The following is a 20,348-nucleotide window of genomic DNA, read 5'->3' on the forward strand; positions in this document are numbered from 1 at the left end:
GGATAGCATCCCCGACTCGATGGACTTGAGTTTGAGCAAGCCCCGTGAGTTGGTGATGGACAGGGAAGCCTGGCTGCTGCAGACCATGGGGTTGCAAAGAGTCGGACACGACTTACTGACTGAGCAACAACAACAGAGTGTATATTCGTTCAGCTTTGGTAGCTTTTCAAAGTGATTTACCCATTTAGAAAGGACCATAATGGGGACCTTCCCTGGTGGTCCAGTGATAAAGAATCTTCCTGCCAATGCATTCGACCCCTGGTCTGGGAAGACTTCACATGCTGAGGGGCAGCTGAGCCCAGTGCCACAACTACCGAGCGAGCACATGTGCTGCCACTACTGAGGCCCGCACGCCCAGAGCCTGTGCTCCACAGGAGAAGCCGCCGAAATGAGGAGCACTGGCGCTGAAACTAGAGAGGAGCTCCCGCTCGCTGCAAGTAGGGAAAGCCTGCTAGCAGCAATGAAGGCCGGCACAGCCAATAAATACATAAAAGTTAAAAAAAAAAGAAAGGACCACACTGGGACTTCCCTGGCAGTCCAGTGGTTAAAACTCCATGCTTCCACTGCAGGAAGCATGGGTTCCATCCCTGGTTGGGGAAGTAAGACCCTGCGTGCCACATGGTGCAGTTAAAAAAGTTAATTAAAAAAAATTAGGACCACATTTAAGCAGAGGCCCGAAGGACAAAGGGACATGGAGGCTGCGATGAGATTTCTCTCCTAACATCTCCACACTGTTTTGCCAAAAATATGTCCTTAAAGTGGTTAGAGTCAAACGGGAGAAGTCCCCTGCCTCCTGTCGTCTGTGGTCTCTCAGTGACACTCCGGTGAGAGGAGCCTCTGTCATTTTGGTCAGACCCCGGGCGACAGGGGATGATGACTGATGACTCAGCCTTCCTGACTCCACTGCCCAGGGCTCCGCTCACCACATCAGTAAGCCTGGCACTGGGGGGAGATGTAAACACAACATGTGTCGCCATCGATTCTAGCAGAGATGTCAAGAGCCAATGCCTGAGAAGAGGAGGAGAGAATTGGGGTAAATGTGTCAGTGGGAAAAAAGCCAAGCAAGGGACCTGAGAGTCATGTCTAAAGAATTAAGTAACTCTGGCAAATCGAAACAAAAGATCTGACTGCTAAAATAACCTGTGGTACCTGTCTCAGATTCCCAGGTGTCTCTATGTTTTGAGGAGGTCTTGGGACCCAGGGTTTGGCCAAATGTGTGGCCTTAGAGGAAAGCCGTCAATAGAGGTTGGAATTCTCAACAGAAATGAAAGGAGGCAAAAAACAAAAACAAAACGAAACAACAACAACAAAAAACTGGCCGCAGTAAAGCCTATAAATGGTGTGTGGGTGTGACGGCCTGCCTCTTTGTCCTGGTTCAGGAGGTATAAACAAAAATAGTAGAAATGGGTCATTTTGGGGAAAAGTTTCCAGTGGGAAAGAGAAGAGTGTAGTGTTTGCCCTTCAGTGTTTTAGAATTCCTTCCAGGTACAGAGAGATGCCAATGTGCTGCTTTCAGATGCTGCTCATTAAAGTTCCGTTTTTTTTTTTAATTTTAATTTTTTTTGGCCATCCACACAGCTTGTGGGATCTTAGTTTGCCCACCAGGGACTGAACCCAGGTGGGTCCACGGCAGTGAAAGTGCTGAGTCCTAAGCAGTAGTGTGAATGTGTGTGTGCTCAGTTGTGTCCAACTCTTTGTGACCCCATGGAGTGTAGCCCGCCAGGCTCCTCTGTCCATGGAATCCTCCAGGCAAGAATACTGGAGTGGGTTGCCATTTCCTCCTCCAGGGGATCTTCCCAACCCAGGAATCCAACTCGCATCTCCTGCATTGGCAGGCAGATTCTTTACCACTATCACCACCTGGGAACTGCCAGGGAAGTCCTAAGTCCCATCCTTTAAAGAAACAAGACAGCAATCCTGATTGGTGCATCGAAGTGAGGTTTCCTTTCACACACATGTGACTGATCCCTTTTTGAACCACATGCAGTGTCTTTAAGGTGTGAGCCCGATGTGTTGCAGACTGCACAGTGTCTAGGGCTATAAAGGACTGAGTCTTGTGCCAAGATCTCTCTCTCTCTTTTTTTTTTCCCTTTCTTTAGTTGGTACAAAAAGTTAGACATTTAAAAGTATCTCAGGCTCATCATTCTGAACTTCAGTTGAGTGTTCATGTTTATAGAGTTGTAAAGATTGGAATGTATATACTCTGTCACAGTTGTGTATATGCATGTTCTGAGAGAATTTCTCATACAAGATAATTCTTTCATTTATTTGTTTTTCCTTTGAGTTTTCTGGGAAAATAAAAGTTAAATTAGCTAAGGAAATGCTGATTAGCTGGGTTCCACATATATAGGTTTCCTTCTATAGGCATAAAGCAAAGACGAAAGGGATGAGCAGCCCATTTAAACATGGGGCCCCATGTGGTCCAGTTTGTATGACACATCACATTCCATTAAACACAAGTTTGACAACCGAGAAGTTAATTCAAATATTTACTGAGATTCTCAAAGAATGTCAAAAGAATATCTAGAGTCCTTAATTATTTCCTCATCTCTTGGCACATTTTCTGCCCATGCTCAAGATCTTTGCAAAGACTTTCTCAGTTCACCAAACCTCTTTCTCATCCCTGCATGCACTCAGAGTTCTTGTCTTTCCCCCTTTTTTCCACCCCCCCTTTCTAAGATTAAAATTATATGCATCCTCAGTTTGTCTATTATCTTCTAATATTCAGATCTTTATTTTTTAAAATTTTATTGAAGTAGAGTTGTTTACAATGTGTTGATTTCTGCTGTAAGCAAAGTGATTGAGTTATACATGTACATTCTTTTTCATGTTCTTTTCCATTATAGTTTATCTCAGGATATTGAATATAGTTTCCTGTGCTGTTTAGTAGGACCCTGTTGTTTATCCATCCTATACATAATAGTTTGTATCTGCTAATCCCAAACTCCCAATCCTTCCCTCCCTTCCTTGACAGCCACTGTTCTCTATGTCTGTGAGTCTCTTTCTGTTTCATAGGTTTGTTCATTTCTCCTTCTGTTGTATTTTATTATTATTTTAAAGTTTTCTTATTCCTTGGGTTCTTTACTTCCTGTAGATTAGTTACTAGCTTTTATTTATTTATTTGAAGGATAATTGCTTTACAGTGTTGTGGCAGTTTCTGTTGTACAACAAGTGAATCCCTCCCTCTTGAACCTCTCTGCCATCCACCACCTCCCATTCCACCATCTCACCCACCTAGGACGTCACAGAGCCCAGTCTGTGTTATACGCTAGCTATCTACTTTACACATGGTAGTGTGCATATGTCAGTGCTATTCTTTCAATTCATCCTACCCTCTCCTGTCCCACTGTGTCCTCAAGTCTCTTCTGTACATATGCATCTCTATTCCTGCCCCGTGGATAGGGTCATCGGTACCATTTTTCTAGATTCCATATATATGCATTAATATACATACTTGTTTTCCTCTTTCTGACTTACTTCACTCTGTGTGACAGACTCCAGGTTCATCCGCACCACTACAAATTCATTTCTCTATTATAGTCAAACAGGATCTGATGTCTGCTTATCCAGGAGGTAGGATGGGCCAATGCCAGCATCTGAATCTCAGACCCGAGCCAGAGCAGACAAAGAGGGAGTTGAAGAGCACCCATGATAAAGACATACATGATTTGATAAGATAGAAGCATAATAAAAAGTTAGAGTTGAAAAGAGAGATGGTTAGATACCATCACCGACTCAATGGACATGAACTTGAGCAAACTCTGGGAAATAGTGGAGGACAGAGGACCATGGAGTGCTGCAGCCCATGGGATCACAAAGAGTTAGACATAGTGACTGAACACCACCACCACCACCACTATATTAAATGTAAACATGCTGAGGAGATTGCCACATAAGAGTGTTTTTATAGTGTGGCAGGACAGATAAATACTTCCTTAATGAATAGTGTATTTAGAAAATTTCCATGTCATTTGTACTTGTCTGGAAAGAACTATTTCAAAAGCATCTAGATGTCTTGAGACTAAACTTCTCAGCCCTCAGGGAAAGAAGCAACTGCCTGTTGGCTCATTCTTTAATTCAAAATGTGTTTACATGGAACTTACCATGCATCCAGCACAGTCTTATATGGGGCTTCCCAGGCAGTGTTGGTGGTAGAGAAACCACCTGCCAATGCAGGAAACATAAGAGACATGACTGTGATCCCCAAGTCAAGATCCCCTGGAGGAGGGCATGGCAACCCACTCCAGTATTCTTGCTTGAAGAATCCCTTGGACAGAGGAGCCTGGAGGGCTACAGTCCCTGGGGTCACAAAGAGTCGGACATGACTGAGTGACTAAGCATAGCACCGCATAGTATTAGGTACTAGAAGGAGGACAGAGAATAAGACGAGCAAGGTCCTTACCCTCAAGCAGCCTACAATATAACAGGGAAGGCAGACACTGAGTAGGTTATTTCTCATTCAGACATTAAATGTGTGCATTCAGAGTTGTGACGAAGAAGTGTATGGTGCTATTGAAACTAGTCAGTCAAGGAAGCCTTTATGGAAGAATATAATTTTTTAAAAAGCAGACAGTTGCCTTCCTTTCTGTGGTGTATAAAACCAACTGAATATCTGTTGAGCTGTCCAGGTGCTACTGTTGTCATCTCTGGGCATGTCTTTCTCCTTCACTTGGGAAGACTACTTTAACATCAGATTTAGCAAAGAGCTTATAAAATGCTTGATAGCACACTGACCAATCAAAACATACCAAGCATTCTTTTCCAGAGGATTGGGAAAGAGATTCATTTTGAAATAATTATCTGGCAATATGTTAAACTTGAAAAAAATAAACATTAAGCCATAATTATTTTTCAACAGAACTAGAGACTTATTCATCCTGCTTTTTGAAATTGTATATCTATTTCAGAGCACTGGAAGCTCAATACTATGTTTTATGTTCTAAGGGTAAAAACATGATGTCTGTTTTATTTCACAACATGAATTGAAAGCATTTGTGGGACAGGATGTTGTTTTGGTTCAATAGGTTGTTCAAGGTTCCTTAGGAGTTTTATCCAGTAACTGCTTTCAGCTTTAAGACATTAATGTTTCCATTTGGTTTTCAGATCCAAAGACTGTGTAAGCAGATTTTTCTGTTTTTGATGCCTTATTCTACTGCGAGTGTGGTTTAAGGTCATCAATCATATAACACAGTAATAAAGGACTCTGGCTAAGAGTTTTTACACAAATAAAACTTGCGTTGGTTTGAGTGAGGATGGCGATTATTCAAGGATTGCAGAAATAGCTTGGAGTCAAACCTCAAAAATGTTCCAGATTTGCAGCTCATGCGCTGGTTGGGAAAGCTGCCTTTCAGCGTTAATTCAGGTAAGATGCTGGCCAGGCTGAAGCTAGGAAAATGAGAGGACCTGATGGGAACTATAAAGGAACTGATTCCCTTGGGCTATTAAGCAAGTCTCAGGAATCTTTCTGCCAGGAAAACCTGCTCTCTCCTTTCTCTGGGGATCAAAGTCCAGGGTTTGTGTTTCGGAACACAATGAACCAAGTTGAATTTGTCATGGACTCTTTTCTCTCAGATCTCCTTTCCCCTTCCAGGATCTGTTATTTCCATCTTCCCATGCTCAGAACTTTCCTAGCGCCCTCTAGAGGCCAGAGTTCACCACTTTGGAGCCCTGATAGGTCTGCTCTGGTAGGAAAGTTATGACCAACCTAGATAGCATATTCAAAAGCAGAGACATTACTTTGCCAACAAAGGTCCGTCAAGTCAAGGCTATGGTTTTTCCAGTGGTCATGTATGGATCTGAGAGTTGGACTGTGAAGAAAGCTAAGCGCCGAAGAATTGATGGTTTTGAACTGTGGTGTTGGAGAAGACTCTTGAGAGTCCCTTGGACTGCAAGGAGATTCAACCAGTCCATTCTAAAGGAAATCAGTCCTGGGTGTTCATTGGAAGGAATGATGCTAAAGCTGAAACTCCAATTCTTTGGCCACCTCATGCGAAGAGTTGACTCTTTGGAAAAGACTCTGGTGCTGGGAGGGATTGGGGGCAGGAGGAGAAGGAGACAACAGAGGATGAGATGGCTGGATGGCATCACTGACTTGATGGATGTGAGTTTGAGTGAACTCCGGGAGTTGGTGATGGACAGGGAGGCCTGGCGTGCTGCGATTCATGGGGTCGCAAAGTCGGACACGACTGAGCGACTGAACTGGGTGGCCCAATATTGCTACCTGTTTTGGTATTTTCCTCCCAATTTTATGCTTCACCGCTATTTCAGTTGCCTGTTGTTGCAAACAAGTTCCTACATACTTAGGGCTTAAATCAGCACACATTTATTTATACTGCTGAAGGTCAGAAGTCTGAAATGGTCTCAGTGGGTTGAAATAAAAATGTTGGTAGGGCTGTGTTGCTTTCTGGATCCTCTAGGAGAGAACCTGTTATCTTGTCTTATTTGGTTTCTATATTTGTCTTGTCTTACTTAGTTTCTTTCCATATTCAAAGCCTGGTTGAGTCTTGATCACTTCACGCATCTCTTAACTTTGCTTTTGTCATCACATTTTACTCTGACTCTTAACTCTCCTAGTATTACTATTTCCAGTCATGACACTCTTCCATACCCTTGGTGGTAACCACTAATCTAATTCTTATATGTTCATTTCCTTGCTTTGCATTTTAATTTTGCACGATATATATAAAACTTTATTTTTAACTCTGCTGGGTTTTTGTTGCTGCGTGGGCTTTTCTCTAGCTGCAGAGAGTGGGGGTTACTCTCCAGTTACAGTGTGTGGGCTTCTCATTGCAATGGCTTCTCTTGTTGTGGAGCACAGGCCCTAGGGTGCTCGGGCTTTAGTACTTGCGGGTGCTGGGCTCTAGAGCACAGGCTCAGTAGTTGTGGTGCTGGAGCTTAGTGGCTCTGTTGCAAGTGGGATCTTCCTGGATGGAGGAGGGAATTGAACCCATGTCTTCTGCATTGGTGGGTAAATCTTTATCACTGACCCACCAGTAAGTTCAGTTCAGTTCCGTTCATTCGCTCAGTCGTGTCCGACTCTTTGCGACCCCATGAATCGCAGCACGCCAGGCCTCCTTGTCCATCACCAACTCCCAGGGAAGCCCTAAAATATATATTTTTGTCTGTGAATTTTTTGGGTAATCTTTTGGTCACACTACATGCTATGTGGGATCTTAAGTTCTCAACCAGGGATTGAACCCTCACCCTCTGCGTTGGAAGCATGGAGTCTTAACCACTGGACTGTCAGGGAAGTCCTCATCTTCGAATTTTATATAAATGAAATCATACACTGTATATTTTATTGTGGTTGACTTTCTTTTTCCATTTAAAAATTTTTTGAAATAGATTTATAGAAAAGTTGAAAATATGGATCAAAACGTTTTTTTTTTGCACTATTAGAGACAGATGGCTAACAAAATGCCCCATCATTTTAGAATTCTATAGCAGGTATTTTTTATAAGCAGGGACATTGTTGTATAACTTAATACAGTCATCAGAAACAGGGAAATAGCATTGGTGCAGTACCATCTCCTCCATGGTACTGGAGGAGATTCCATTCAAGTTTTGTAAATTATCTCAAAAATGCCCTTTATAGCTAATGGACTCCATTCAGAATCACATGTTGCATTTATTTGTTCAGCATCTTTAGTCTCCTGCAATCCAGAATAGTTCCTCAATCTTTCCTTGACTTTCAGGACCAAGATACTTTTACAGATTACATATAAGTTATTTTGTGGAATATCCCTTAATTAGAGATTATCTAATATTTCCTCTTGATAATATTTAATTTATACATCTTTGACCAAAAAAACCTATAAAAATGATATTGTTCTTTTCATTGCATTCTGCCAGATGGCAAATAATTTTAACTTGTTCCATTATTGATGTTGTTCATTTTGATCATTTAATTAAGCTAAGTCTGCTGGGCTTCTCAGCTGTAAATTTACTCTTTTCCCCTTTATTACCAATAGATATTTTGTGAGAAGATTTTTTTTTTATGGTATTGAAGCACTTCATTTAAATATTCTACAAAGCTTTCAGTTGGTTCATATTAAATTTGAGTCATGGTTTCCAATTTTATTCAGTGGGTTACAGTGCTTTAATATATGATTTATTGTGATGCTCAAATGATGCCAGACAGGGGTCCCTTCAAGATAGCTCTTTGCCCCTTTGACATATCACCATCATTCTTTGAGCAATTTCCCATTTTCTGGCACAAGAAAAAAGAATGCTCCAGGATCATCTTCTATGTTCCCTGCCTATACGTTAGAACCAGCTATTCCTCTGATAAATTTAACACCAAGATTCCATTTAATGGATATTTAGAGAACAAGATCTGAGCCCCAGGTGTGGTTACTGCTTTTGAGGATGCTGCTGCTCCCATGCCCTCTTAGTAAACATAACTAGAGAATATATATGTGTATACACACATTTATATGTGTATATGCATATATCTAATGTGTATTTATAATATTCACAACCTCTCATTTATATCTATTTCCCCATCAATCTATGTGTTAAAAACTATGAGGCCACAATGATAACTCTAATTTTAATTCAGTACCATAGGGTTTATTCTAGTTTTCTTTCTCTTTTATACATTTATTTATTGACTCTGCTGGATCTTTGTTGCTGCATGAGTTTTTCTCTAGTTGTGGTGAGTTGGGGATACTCTTCAGTTCCAGTGGCTTCTCTTGTTGCAGAGCATGGGCTCTAGAGCACAGGCTCAATAGTTGTGGTGCACAGGCTCTGTGGCACGTGGGATCCTCCTGGCTCAGGGATTGAACCTGTGTCTCCTGCATTGGCAGGCAGACTCCTAACCACTGAGCCACAGGGAAGCCTTCTTTATTTATTTGTCTGTGCTGGATCTTAGTTGTAGCACTCCGAATCTTTGATCTTTGTTGCAGCATGCAGACATCTTTTTTTTTTTTTGCTGCATGTGGGATCTAGTTCCCTGACCAGGGATTGAATTCAGGTCCCCTCCATTGGGAGTGCAGAGTCTTAGTCACTGGGCTACCAGGGAAATCCTTTTTAGTAAAGTTTGATGAAAGAAACTGGACAGGAAAGTCCATCTTTCCCTGATAATGTATCACAACATCCCTTACTGTCACATTACCATTTGCCAACTGCTAAGAATGACAGCTGCCAAATGGTGTACAGGAATGTGTTTAAATGCCCATGGGATGTAGTAAATTACACTAGTATAGAGCCATTCTATTTAATCTTTCAAAGCATTTTCAAAGTTATCCTCTTCTTTGATCCTCACAACAACTGTGAAATAGGTTGAATTAGTAGCTCTAGCCTTGCTTTACACAGAAGTAACTAGGGCCCAGAGAGACTAAATGTTTACCCAAGACCATATGGCTAATGTTTGGCCAAATTTGGGCTAGAATTCAGGTCTCCAGCCATTTAAACTTGAGCTATTCCCTGGTGGGCTAGACGGTAAAGAATCTGCCACAATACAGGAGACCCAGGTTTCGTCCCTGGGTTGGAAAGATTCCCTGGAGAAGGGAATGGCAACCCACTCCGATATTTTTGCCTGGAGAATCCTATGGACAGAGGAGCCTGGTGGGTTACAGTCCATGGGATTGCAAACAGTTGGACACAGCTGACGACGAACACTTACTTCCTCTTCTGTGGCTCTCAGGGGCTGGCACGGAAGGGAAATGGGAGATAAGATGGAGGATGAATAATTAGGGATCTGAGCCTCCCACCCTTCTCACAGTTCTGCTGCTGTCCCCTTTACGTGTCACCATTCCAAATACTTTTTCCTTTGGAAAATAGCTCTGCTGTTGATTACAACATGAATCTACTAGTCTGTAAGCACATACTTGCTTTCTGGCACTCCGTAATGCTTCAGTTTTACTTTGTACATTCCTCACCATAGACTTGGTGGCAGCCATTTCGCCAAGGAGTTCTGGTTCCTTTTGCTGGGGAATGAGATTTAGAATACAGTGACAGGGCTCTAGGTATGCTCATTGTTTCTTACTGTTTTCAGGGACAGTACTAGGAAATTGCTTTTTTAAAAATCCTGGGTTTTTATCGATATGTCTAATTCAAGTCTAATGCCACAATATATCTTATTTTTAGATGCTTTTTCTTTAATACTTTTATTATTTTTCAAAAGCATTTATTTATTTATTTGGCTGTGCTGAGTCTTAGTTGTGGCATGCAGAATCTAGTTTCCTGACCAGGGGTCACTCCCAGGGCCCCCTTCCCCCTGCATTGGGAGTGTGGAGTCTTAGCCACTGAACCACCAGGGAAGTCCCCCAGTGTTTCTCATCTTCTCCCATTCCATTTTTATATTACCCTCTTTGCCCACTGTGAAAACCCTACTTCCCAAACGACACTGCAAATAGTGCTTACTCATTTTCTTTCAGAGAAGGCAATGGCACCCCACTCCAGTACTCTTGCCTGGCAAACCCCATGGATGGAGGAGCCTGGTAGGCTGCAGTCCATGGGGTCGCTAAGAGTCAAGACACGACTGAGCGACTTCACTTTCACTTTTCACTTTCATGCATTGGAGAAGGAAATGGCAACCCACTCCAGCGTTCTTGCCTGGAGAATCCCAGGGACGGGGGAGCCTGGTGGGCTGCTGTCTGTGAGGTCGCACAGAGTCGGACACGACTGAAGAGACTTAGCAGCAGCAGCAGCAGCATTTTCTTTATCCTGCAGTGCACACAAAACAGTATTAGAACAATACCACAATAGAACAGAACAGTACCCTAGAACAATAGAACAGTACCCTTATTCAAAACAAAACTGCTAAATAGAGTTCAAATTTTCTTTGTGATTCTTTAACATTAGACCATGTAATAATAAGTATGAACAGTCAGATAATTGTGTTCCAAATTTACTTGAATTAGTTATTTTTCTTATGTGGTTAAGAGTTCCATCCCTTAACCACAGTTGATTTATAGGTAGAGTCATTTGTTTTTGTTTGTGTTCCCTTTTAGAGTTTGGGTTTTAAAAATCCATTTTGATTTAACTTAAAAATATAATATTTACATGTTTTACAGGTGAATATATATATTTACTTAGAGAAGTCCTGATTTTGGTTTCTTCACTCTTCATTCAGCTTCCAACTATTCCATTTCATATGGATAATCATTTTCATCTGTTTTCTATCTTTGCTTCTGTATATATATGCTTTTTCTTCCTTCTTATAAAAATGGTAGCATACTCCATACCCACTTTATTGTTTCTAGCTTTTGCTCAGACAGTAAAGAGTCTGCATGCATTGCAGGAGACTTGGGTCCAATCCCTGGGTTGGGAAGATCCCCTGGATAAGGGAATGCAACCCACTCCAGTATTCTTGCCTGGAGAATCCCATGGACAGAGGAAACTGGTAGGCTACAGTCCATGGGGTCACAAAGAGTCGGGCACGACTCACAGACTAACACTTTCACTTCACTGTAAATTTTTAAGAATATGTTTGAATTTATCATCTTATAACTTTAGTACTTTCTGTTTCTTGTTTAAGAATCCCTTATCTTCCCATGAAAATGTTCTACCGTGTTATCCTTTAAATTTTTAAAGTTTTGCCTTTTTCATTTGTCTTTAATCAGTCTAGAATTGATTTTGCATGTGGTCTGAGGGAGCTATCCATTCTTTTTTTGCTGTTGTTTATTTATTTTTTAGTCCCATATACTTTGTTGAGTAGGCTGTTTTTTACCCACTGATCTATAATGTCATTTTATCGCATGTTTGCACACTTTCATGGGTTTGCTTCTGGACTTTTTTTTTCTGTTTTACTTGTCATGTCATCTGTTCCTGAGAAAAATCTCTTATTTTTAAATTTCAGACATATTTTTTCACTCTACTATTTCCATTTAAAAAAATAATTATTGTTTCTTTGCTGGAGGATTTTCTACTACTCATTCATTTGAATGTTTTTCTTCTATGTTCTTAAGAATACTTATAATAAAATCTTTGCTAATTCTGACAACTGACCAGTCTCCACTGATTGCCTTTTCTCTTGAAAATGCATCACATTGTTATAGTTCTCTATATGTCTAGCAATGTTGAATTATATCCTGGATACCATAAAGATATTTTGTAGTCTCTGAATTCTGTTATATTCCTCTGAGAGTGTTGATTTGGCAGGCAATTCACTTTGCTGACCTCAAACTCCTAAATCTATCTCCTGTGTAGGTGAAATCTCTGTTTAACTCCTTTAGCCTTAGCAGGGCCTCTTAAGAGTCTGCTCCACACATGCACAGTTCAGGGATCAGTCAGAGATTTGGGGGAGAATTTATAAACAGAATTTGAGACTTTTCTTTTTTGGCTCTCTTCTTTCTTAGATTTCTCCCCTCATTTTTTAGCTATTGTTTTTGCCCACACTCTGTTCTTTGGTTTGTCAAGCCATGAAGATTACAGGCTTCTATTTGAGTTTCAACCAACTAATGCGTGCCCTTGAATACAAATCCATTTGAAAATGGAAAACTCACCTGGTTCTGTTACCCTCATGTGAGTGTAGATTCCTCCCCAGTTTCTGCCTGCTTCTCATTGCTTTCCGGTTCTTTCAGCAAGTTGTCTTTTATATTTGTTCTAGGATTTTAATTGTTGTTGGAGAAGGAAATGGCAACCCACTCGAGTATTCTTGCTTGGAAAATCCCATGGATGGAGGAGCCTGGTAAGCTACACAGTCCATGGGGTCCCAAAAAGTCAGACACGACTGAACGACTTCACTTTCTTTCTTTCTTTTAGTTGTTGTATGTGTAGGCTTAGTCTGATAGGACCTACTCAATCATTATTGGGAGCAGAGTACTCACACTATTTTATTTATTTTGACTTTTAATTAAGCTTATAACTTGTATGACAATTGCCCTCACCTTTGTCTAATTCTTCAGAAATATGTTAGCTATTCTAGTGTAGAACCAGAAGTCTTGCCTAGTACACAATTCTACCTCCTAAGTGTAAGTGGAAGGACTTCAGAATTAGTCACACCAAAAAAAGAATATGTGAAATATAGTAGAGAAAATTTATGCTTTGCACATGCATCTCTAATGTCAGGGATGATGACAACCCGAGGCACAGACATGATATTCAAGTGCATGTCTTATGTGTTGGAGGAAGGTCATTTAATCATCAGGACAGAATATCTGAGGACAATAAGTGTTTTAGTTGAATGCAGAAAAACCTGGGAAGTCTGCAAATGGAGATGAGGGTTATTTAGTAGGAGGCTTTGTCAGGAGTCAGGGGAACTGAGAAGCTGAACAAAAGCAGTGTCAATGAGAATGCAGAAAGGGACCAGATTTGAAAGAGAATTAAAAAGTGGTAAGCTTTGTATTCAGTGATATGGTGTTGAAGGAAATATAAGGATTAGAAACATTTTCTCCACTCAAATTGCTGCATGCATCAACTCTTACTGGGCTTACATGTGTAATAGCATTCTATAAAGTCTAGAAAAAGAGGAAAAAATCATTCCAAATTCCAGTATTCTTATGAAATTCATATCTTTATGAATTCCCTTATTCAGAAACAAAGGTATATTTTTTCATATATGTAATCATGCCCCATGTTGAATGTCCTGGATACATCATAATTTTTATTATTTCCGTCATCTGACTGAATAAGAAATTTTCATTTTGCTGGTCTTCATAATTGCATTGTTTTTAATGTCTGCATAAAATAGTCCATTATTTCATACACCCCAACTTTTTAAACCATTATTCAATTTTTCTGACATTTATATTGCCACTAACACTACTATAAATAATGCTCCATGGGAGTTCCCTGGTGATCCAGTGGTTAGGACTTCATGCTTCCAGTGCCTGGAGCCCAAGTTTGATTCCTGGTTGGGGAACTGGCCAAAAAGATAAAAGCTCCATGAACATGTTTATGTATATAATTAGTTTTTCCCTTTTGTGGGACATAGATTATCAACAGTAGACATCTGTAGTAGAATAGATAACATTTAATATTGGTTTGGCTTCCCTGGTGGCTCAGATGGTAAAGAATCTGCCTGCAATGCGGGAGACCCAGGTTCAATCCCTGGGTTATGAAGATCCCCTGGATGAGGGCATGGCAGCCCACTCCAGTATTCTTGCCTGGAGAATCCCATGGACAGAGGAGCCTGATGGGCTACAGTCCATAGGGTTGCAAAGAGTCGGACACAACTGTAGTGACTTAGCATGCACACATGTATCTTAATATTTACTCACTAGAACCCTGACATTACAAAGCTCTTAAAGTATATGTGTGAGAATCCTATTCCAGATCATTACTAAGATAAGGGACTTTGCATGTTGATGGTTGTAGCATGTACCATAGTGCCTATTATTAGACTTGTAAGAGCTGCGTTTGGAATGAATAAATGAATGATTAGTTCAGTTGTCTCTTGCGAAGAGTTTCAACCCTTTTCTCACCGTCTAGATGCAGCTTGATTTCAAGTGTACCTGATGATATTGATGAAGTCTGGAAAGCCATGTAGATAGTCACCCTTGTGATTTGGATTTTACGAAAGTATGGAATGTTGCCCTGAGTACACAATCTGCAACAGGCTCTGTCTGGAATTTTTACTTGGCTTCTTGGGTCACTCACTACAGACCCAAGTCTTTCCAGGGCTCCCCTTTGAAAAAAAAGAGATCTTTTCTGGAGGAAAACTTTTCCCATTACTTTCTGCCTCAGTGTGACAGGTCTTTGCAGGACAGGCTAAACTTGGGCCAGAATGTTTGGATATCTTGGCTCAGTTCTCTCTTGGGCTTCAGATGACAACTGGGTTTATGCCCAATTTACACTGGATCACTGTTTTTATTTTGTTGTTGATGCTTCCTGCCCCTATTTTTTTTGTGTGCGTGGGGGGGCAGTAAATGGTAGGAAGCAATTTTGATTCAGATCAATGTGTAAAAAAGAAGTTTGGTTTGGGATTCAGGTAATCTGAATCATGAGGTCTTCCCAGGTAGCTCAGTGGTAAAGAATCCGCCTGCCAATGCAGGAGACACAGCTTTAATCCCTGGATCAGGAAGATCCCCTGGAGGAGGAAATGGCAATCCACTCCAGTATTCCTGCCTGGAAAATCCCATGGACAGAGGAGCCTGGTGGGCTACAATCCATAGGGTCACAAAGAGTTGGACATGAATGAGCACAATCAGAATCATAAACTTATGGAATGGAAAAATGACTTGTCAAAGTCATTTATCTTTTACTAAAAAAAAGAATAACTGCTGATGGCACTTTGTGCCAGGCCTTGTTCTATTAATTGCACTTTTCTACATGACTTCACTTAAATTAGTCATCACAACAACCCAGTCCTATGAAGTAGGTTTTATGATTTAGACTCTGTAAATTATGAAAATGATGCTTAAAGATCTTTTTTTTTTTTTAATTGAAGTATAGTTGATTTACAATGTTGTGCTAATTTCTGCTGTTGTGCTAATTTTTGCTATAACAAAGTGACTCAGTTACATACATACATATGTACTTTTTAATGTTCTTTTCCATTATGGTTTATCCCAAGATATTGAATATAGTTCCCCGTGCTTTAAAGATCTTAAGTCACCTTTTCATAAACACACGGACATGGTAGAGTCAGGATTCAGAGATAGTTCTGGCTGATACCAATGTCCATGCTTGTGTATCCATTTGCAAAGCACTTTCGTGTCAGTTCTACTCTAATCCACAGCTGCAGCATGAGGAAGGAGACCGTGATTAGTCCTGTGAGGCAGAGGTGGAGACAGAGAGTCAGAGATCGTGTTCTTCGCCATCCAAGTTCTCACAGGAAAGAGTGATAAGAGCCAGGCAGCGCATGTGGACTGTCTGGTTCCTCATCCCATACCCTTTTCACTCTTCCCCCTGGAGATCTCTCTGAATCTTCACGTTATAATTGAGGAAACAGGGGTCCAGAATATTGCAGTGATTTACCAAGGTCATACAGCTGGCCAGTAAACTAAGACTAGACTCCAGATTTTCTGCCTCCCAAACTGGTGTCTTTTTTATTGCATCTACATGGGAAACAAAACCTAATTGTTAAAGACTGTTCAATGTGAATTATATTTTAAACTAGAAAAGACATTAACAGACCCTCCAGTGCAGAGATCTTTACCACACAATTTTCTTTGGGTTCAAATGTCCTCCATCATTTGCAACACCTAGTTGATCTGTTAATCATCAAATATATAGTGAATGATCAATTTAAACGTGCTTAGCATCGGGACCAGCCCCTGAGTGGGGTCTCCATGGTCAGTCTATGAAAAGTCTCAGGATTAGCAACTCTCCCTCCTGCAGTATAGACCTCAAAGGAGCCAAAGTAAATAGAATTTTCCGCTTCAACAGCTGTATTTATTTTGGGCTGTTTCTCCACCTACAACGCCCATTTGCCGTCCTCAGAGCTTCTGAACCTGTTTATTTTCAGCCTCCCAGAGGCAGCCAGCTGTTGTGTTCTTGTGTCATGGCAGAGTGAAGTCTTCTGGAGGGAAGCAGGCCACTTTCAAAGCTTGAAGGAAATAATCCAAAAGTGAGTTTACCAACCAAGCCTATTTCCTGAGCAAGACACCAACCCCACTCTCAAATATCTTATTGAAGTAGCTTTACAAGAAATAATTGGAGATAGAACTTGAGCATTGAAAACTACACAATAAAATTAAAAAGAGCTAAGGAATATTAGAAACTCAGGTTTTAAGTGATATCAAGTGAATGTGACTGAACAGTCTCCTAGTCATTGTGTGTGTGTGTGTGTGTTTAGTTGCTCAGTCATGTCTGACTCTTTGTGACTCAGAGAAATATTAAGCTGGCCAAAAAGTTTGTTTGGGTTTTTCTGTAAGATGTAATGGATGAACTTTTTGGCCAACCCAGTATTTTGTTTGGGCTATAAGTTTGTTTTTTTGTGTTTTTTTTTTTAATTGAAGGATAATTACTTTACAGAATTTTGTTGTTTTCTGTCAAACCTCAACATGAATCAGCCATCGGTATACATATATCCCCTCCCTTTTGAACCTTCCTCCCATCTCCCACCCCATCCCACCCCTCTAGATTGATGCAGAGCCCCCGTTTGAGTTTTCTGAGCCATCCAGGAAATTCCTGTTGGCTATCTATTTTACATATGGTAATATAAGTTTCTATTTTATTCTTTCTATACATCTCACCCTCTCCTCCCCTCTCCCCATGTTCATAAGTCTATTCTGTATGTCTGTTTCTCCATTGCTGTCCTGTAAATAAATTCTTCAGTGCCATTTTTCTAGATTCTGTATATGTGCATTAGAATATGATATTTATCTTTCTTTTTCTGACTCACTTCATTCTGTATGATAGGCTCTAGGTTCATCCACCTCATCAGGACTGACTTAAATGAGTTCCTTTTTATGGCTGAGTAATATTCCATTGTGTGTATGTATCATTGGTCTATATTTCTGTTTTTGTGCCAGTACCATACTGTCTTGATGACTGTAGCTTTGTAGTATAATCTGAAGTCAGGAAGGTTGATTCTGCCAGCTCCATTCTTCTTTCTTAAGACTGCTTTGGCTATTTGGACTCCTTTGTGTTTCCATATGCATTGTGAAATTTTTTGTTCTAGTTCTGTGAAAAACGCCATTGGTAAGTTGATAGGGATTGCATTGTATCTGTAGATTGCTTTTGGTAGTATAGTCATTTTCACAATATTGATTCTTCCTACCCAGGAACATGGAATATCTCTCCATCTGTTTATGTCATCTTTGATTTCTTTCATTAGTGTCATATAATTTTCTGTGTACAGTTCTTTTGTCTCCTTAGGTAAGTTTATTCCTAGATATTTAATTCTTTTTGTTGCAGTGGTGAATGGGATTGATTCCTAATTCTCTTTCTGACTTTTCATTGTTAGTGTATAGACATGCAAGTGATTTCTGTGTATTGATTTTGTATCCTGCAACTTTGCTAAATTCACTGATTAGCTCTAGTAATTTTCTGATACTATATTTAGGGTTTTCTATGTACAGTATCATGTCATCTGCAAACAGTGAGAGCTTTACATCTTTTTTTCCGATCTGGGTTCCTTTTATTTCTTTTTCTTCTCTGATTGCTGTAGCTAGGACTTCCAGAACTATGTTGAATAATAGTGGTGAAAGTGGACACCCTTGTCTTGTTCCTGATCTTAGGGGAAATGCTTTCAGTTTTCACCACTGAGAATAATGTTTGCTGTAGACTTATCATATATGGCCTTTACTATGTTGAGGTAGGTTCCTTCTCTGCTCATTTTTTGAAGTGTTTTAATCATAAATGGGTGCTGAATTTTGTCAAAGGCTTTTTCTGTATCTATTGAGATGATCATATGGTTTTTATCTTTTAATTTGTTAATATAATGTATCACATTGATTAATTTGCATATATTGAAGAGTCCTTGGATTCCTGGAATAAACCCAACTTGATCATGGTGTATGAGCTTTTTGATGTGTTGCTGAATTCTGTTTGCTAAAATTTTGTTGAGGATTTTTGCATCTATGTTCATCAGTGATATTGGCCTATAGTTTTCTTTTTTGTGTTCATCTTTGTCTGGTTTTGGTATCAGGGTGATGGTGGCCTTGTAGAATGAGTTTGGAAGTGTTCCTTCCTCTGCAATTGTTTGAAAAGTTTTAGAGGGATAGACATTAGCTCGTCTCTAAATATTTGATAGAATTCTTCTGTGAAGCCATCTGGTCCTGGAGTTTTGTTTTTTGGGAGATTTTTGATCATAGCTTCAATTTCAGTGCTTGTAATTGGGTTGTTCATAATTTTTATTTCTTCCTGGTTCAGTCTTGGAAGATTGAACTTTTCTAAGAATCTGTCCATTTCTTCCAGGTTATCTGTTTTATTGCCATATAGTTGTTCATAATAGTCTTTTATAATCCTTTGTATTTCAGCATTGTCTGTTGTAACCTCTCTTTTTTCATTTCTAATTTTGTTGATTTGATTCTTCTCTCTTTTTTTCTTGATGAGTCTGGCTAAAGGTTTGTCAATTTTGTTTATCTTCTCAAAGAACCAGCTTTTATTTTTATTAATCTTTACTATTTTTTTTTCATTTCTTTTTCATTTATTTCTGCTTGGATCTTTAGGACTTGTTTCCTTCTACTATTTTTTTTCTTCTTTTTCCAGTTGTTTTAGGTATAAATTTTTTTTTATTTCTTGAGGTAGGATTGTATTGCTATAAACTTCCCTCTTAGAACTGCTTTTGCTATATCCCATAGGTTATGAGTTGTCATATTTTCATTGTCATTTGTTTCTAGAAATTTTTTGATTTCCCTTTTGATTTCTTCAGTAGCCTGTTGGTTATTTAGAAACGTGTTGTTTAATCTCCATGTGTTTGTGTTTCTCATAGTTTTTTTTTCTTGTAATTGATATCTAGTCTCATAGAGTTGTGGTTGGAGAAGATGCTTGATATGATTTCAGTTTTCTTAAATTTACTGAGGTTGAGGTTTGATTTGTGACCCAAGATGTGGTCTATCCTGGAGAATGTTCCATGTGCACTTGAGAAGAAGGTGTATTCTTCTGCAGTTGGATGGAATGTCCTAAGATATCAATGAGATTCATCTCATATAATGTATCACTTAAGACTTGTGTTTCCTTATTAATTTTCTGTTTTGATGATCTGTCCACTGGTGTGAGTGGGGTGTTAAAGTCTCCTACTATTATTGTGTTACTGTCAATTTCTCCTTTTATGTCTGTTAGTGTGGTTAAAGTTAGTGAAAGTCACACAGTCATATCTGACTCTTTGTGACCCCATGGACTATACATAAGTCCATGGAGTTCTCCAGGCCAGAATACAGGAGTATTTCCTCCTCTAGGGGATCTTCCCAACCCAGGGATCGAACCCAGGTTTTCTGCACTGCAGGTGGATTCTTTACCAGCTGAGCCACAAGAGAAGCCCTTATGTCTTATGTCTGTTAGTGTTTGTCTTATGTATTGAGGTGCTCCTATGTTGGATGCATAGATATTTAAATTGTTATGTCCTCCTCTTGGATTGATCCCTTGATCATTGTATAGTGTCCTTCCTTATCTCTTGTAATCTTCTTTATTTTAAGGCCTATTTTGTCTGATATGAGGATTGCTACTCCAGTTTCTTTTGCTTCCCATTTTCATAGAATATATTTTTCTGTCCTCTCACTTTCAGTCTGTATGTGTCTTGAGGTCTGAAGTGGGTTTCTTGTAGATAGCATATATATGGGTCTTGTTTTTGTATCTATTCTCTATTTGCATTTAAAGCAATTATTGATAAGGTGATCTAACCAGTCTATCCTAAAGGAAATCAGTCCTGAATATTCATTGGAAGGATTGATGCTGAAGCTGAAGCTGCAATACTTTGGCCACCTGATGCAAAGAACTGACTCATTTGAAAAGACCTGGGAAAGATCGAAGGAGGGAGGAGAAGGGGATGGCAGAAGATGAGATGGTTGGATGGC

General features: G+C 39.8%; 1 pseudogene; it reads left to right on the forward strand.

Annotated features, from left to right (window-relative positions):
• The first annotated feature begins 1,212 nt into the window (after window positions 1-1,212).
• The window catches only part of LOC139180330 (histone-lysine N-methyltransferase SETMAR-like), a 32,429-nt pseudogene continuing 13,293 nt past the window's right edge, over window positions 1,213-20,348 (forward strand).

The sequence above is a fragment of the Bos indicus genome, chromosome 28, assembly GCF_029378745.1.
Source record: "Bos indicus isolate NIAB-ARS_2022 breed Sahiwal x Tharparkar chromosome 28, NIAB-ARS_B.indTharparkar_mat_pri_1.0, whole genome shotgun sequence".
Lineage (NCBI taxonomy): Eukaryota > Metazoa > Chordata > Mammalia > Artiodactyla > Bovidae > Bos > Bos indicus.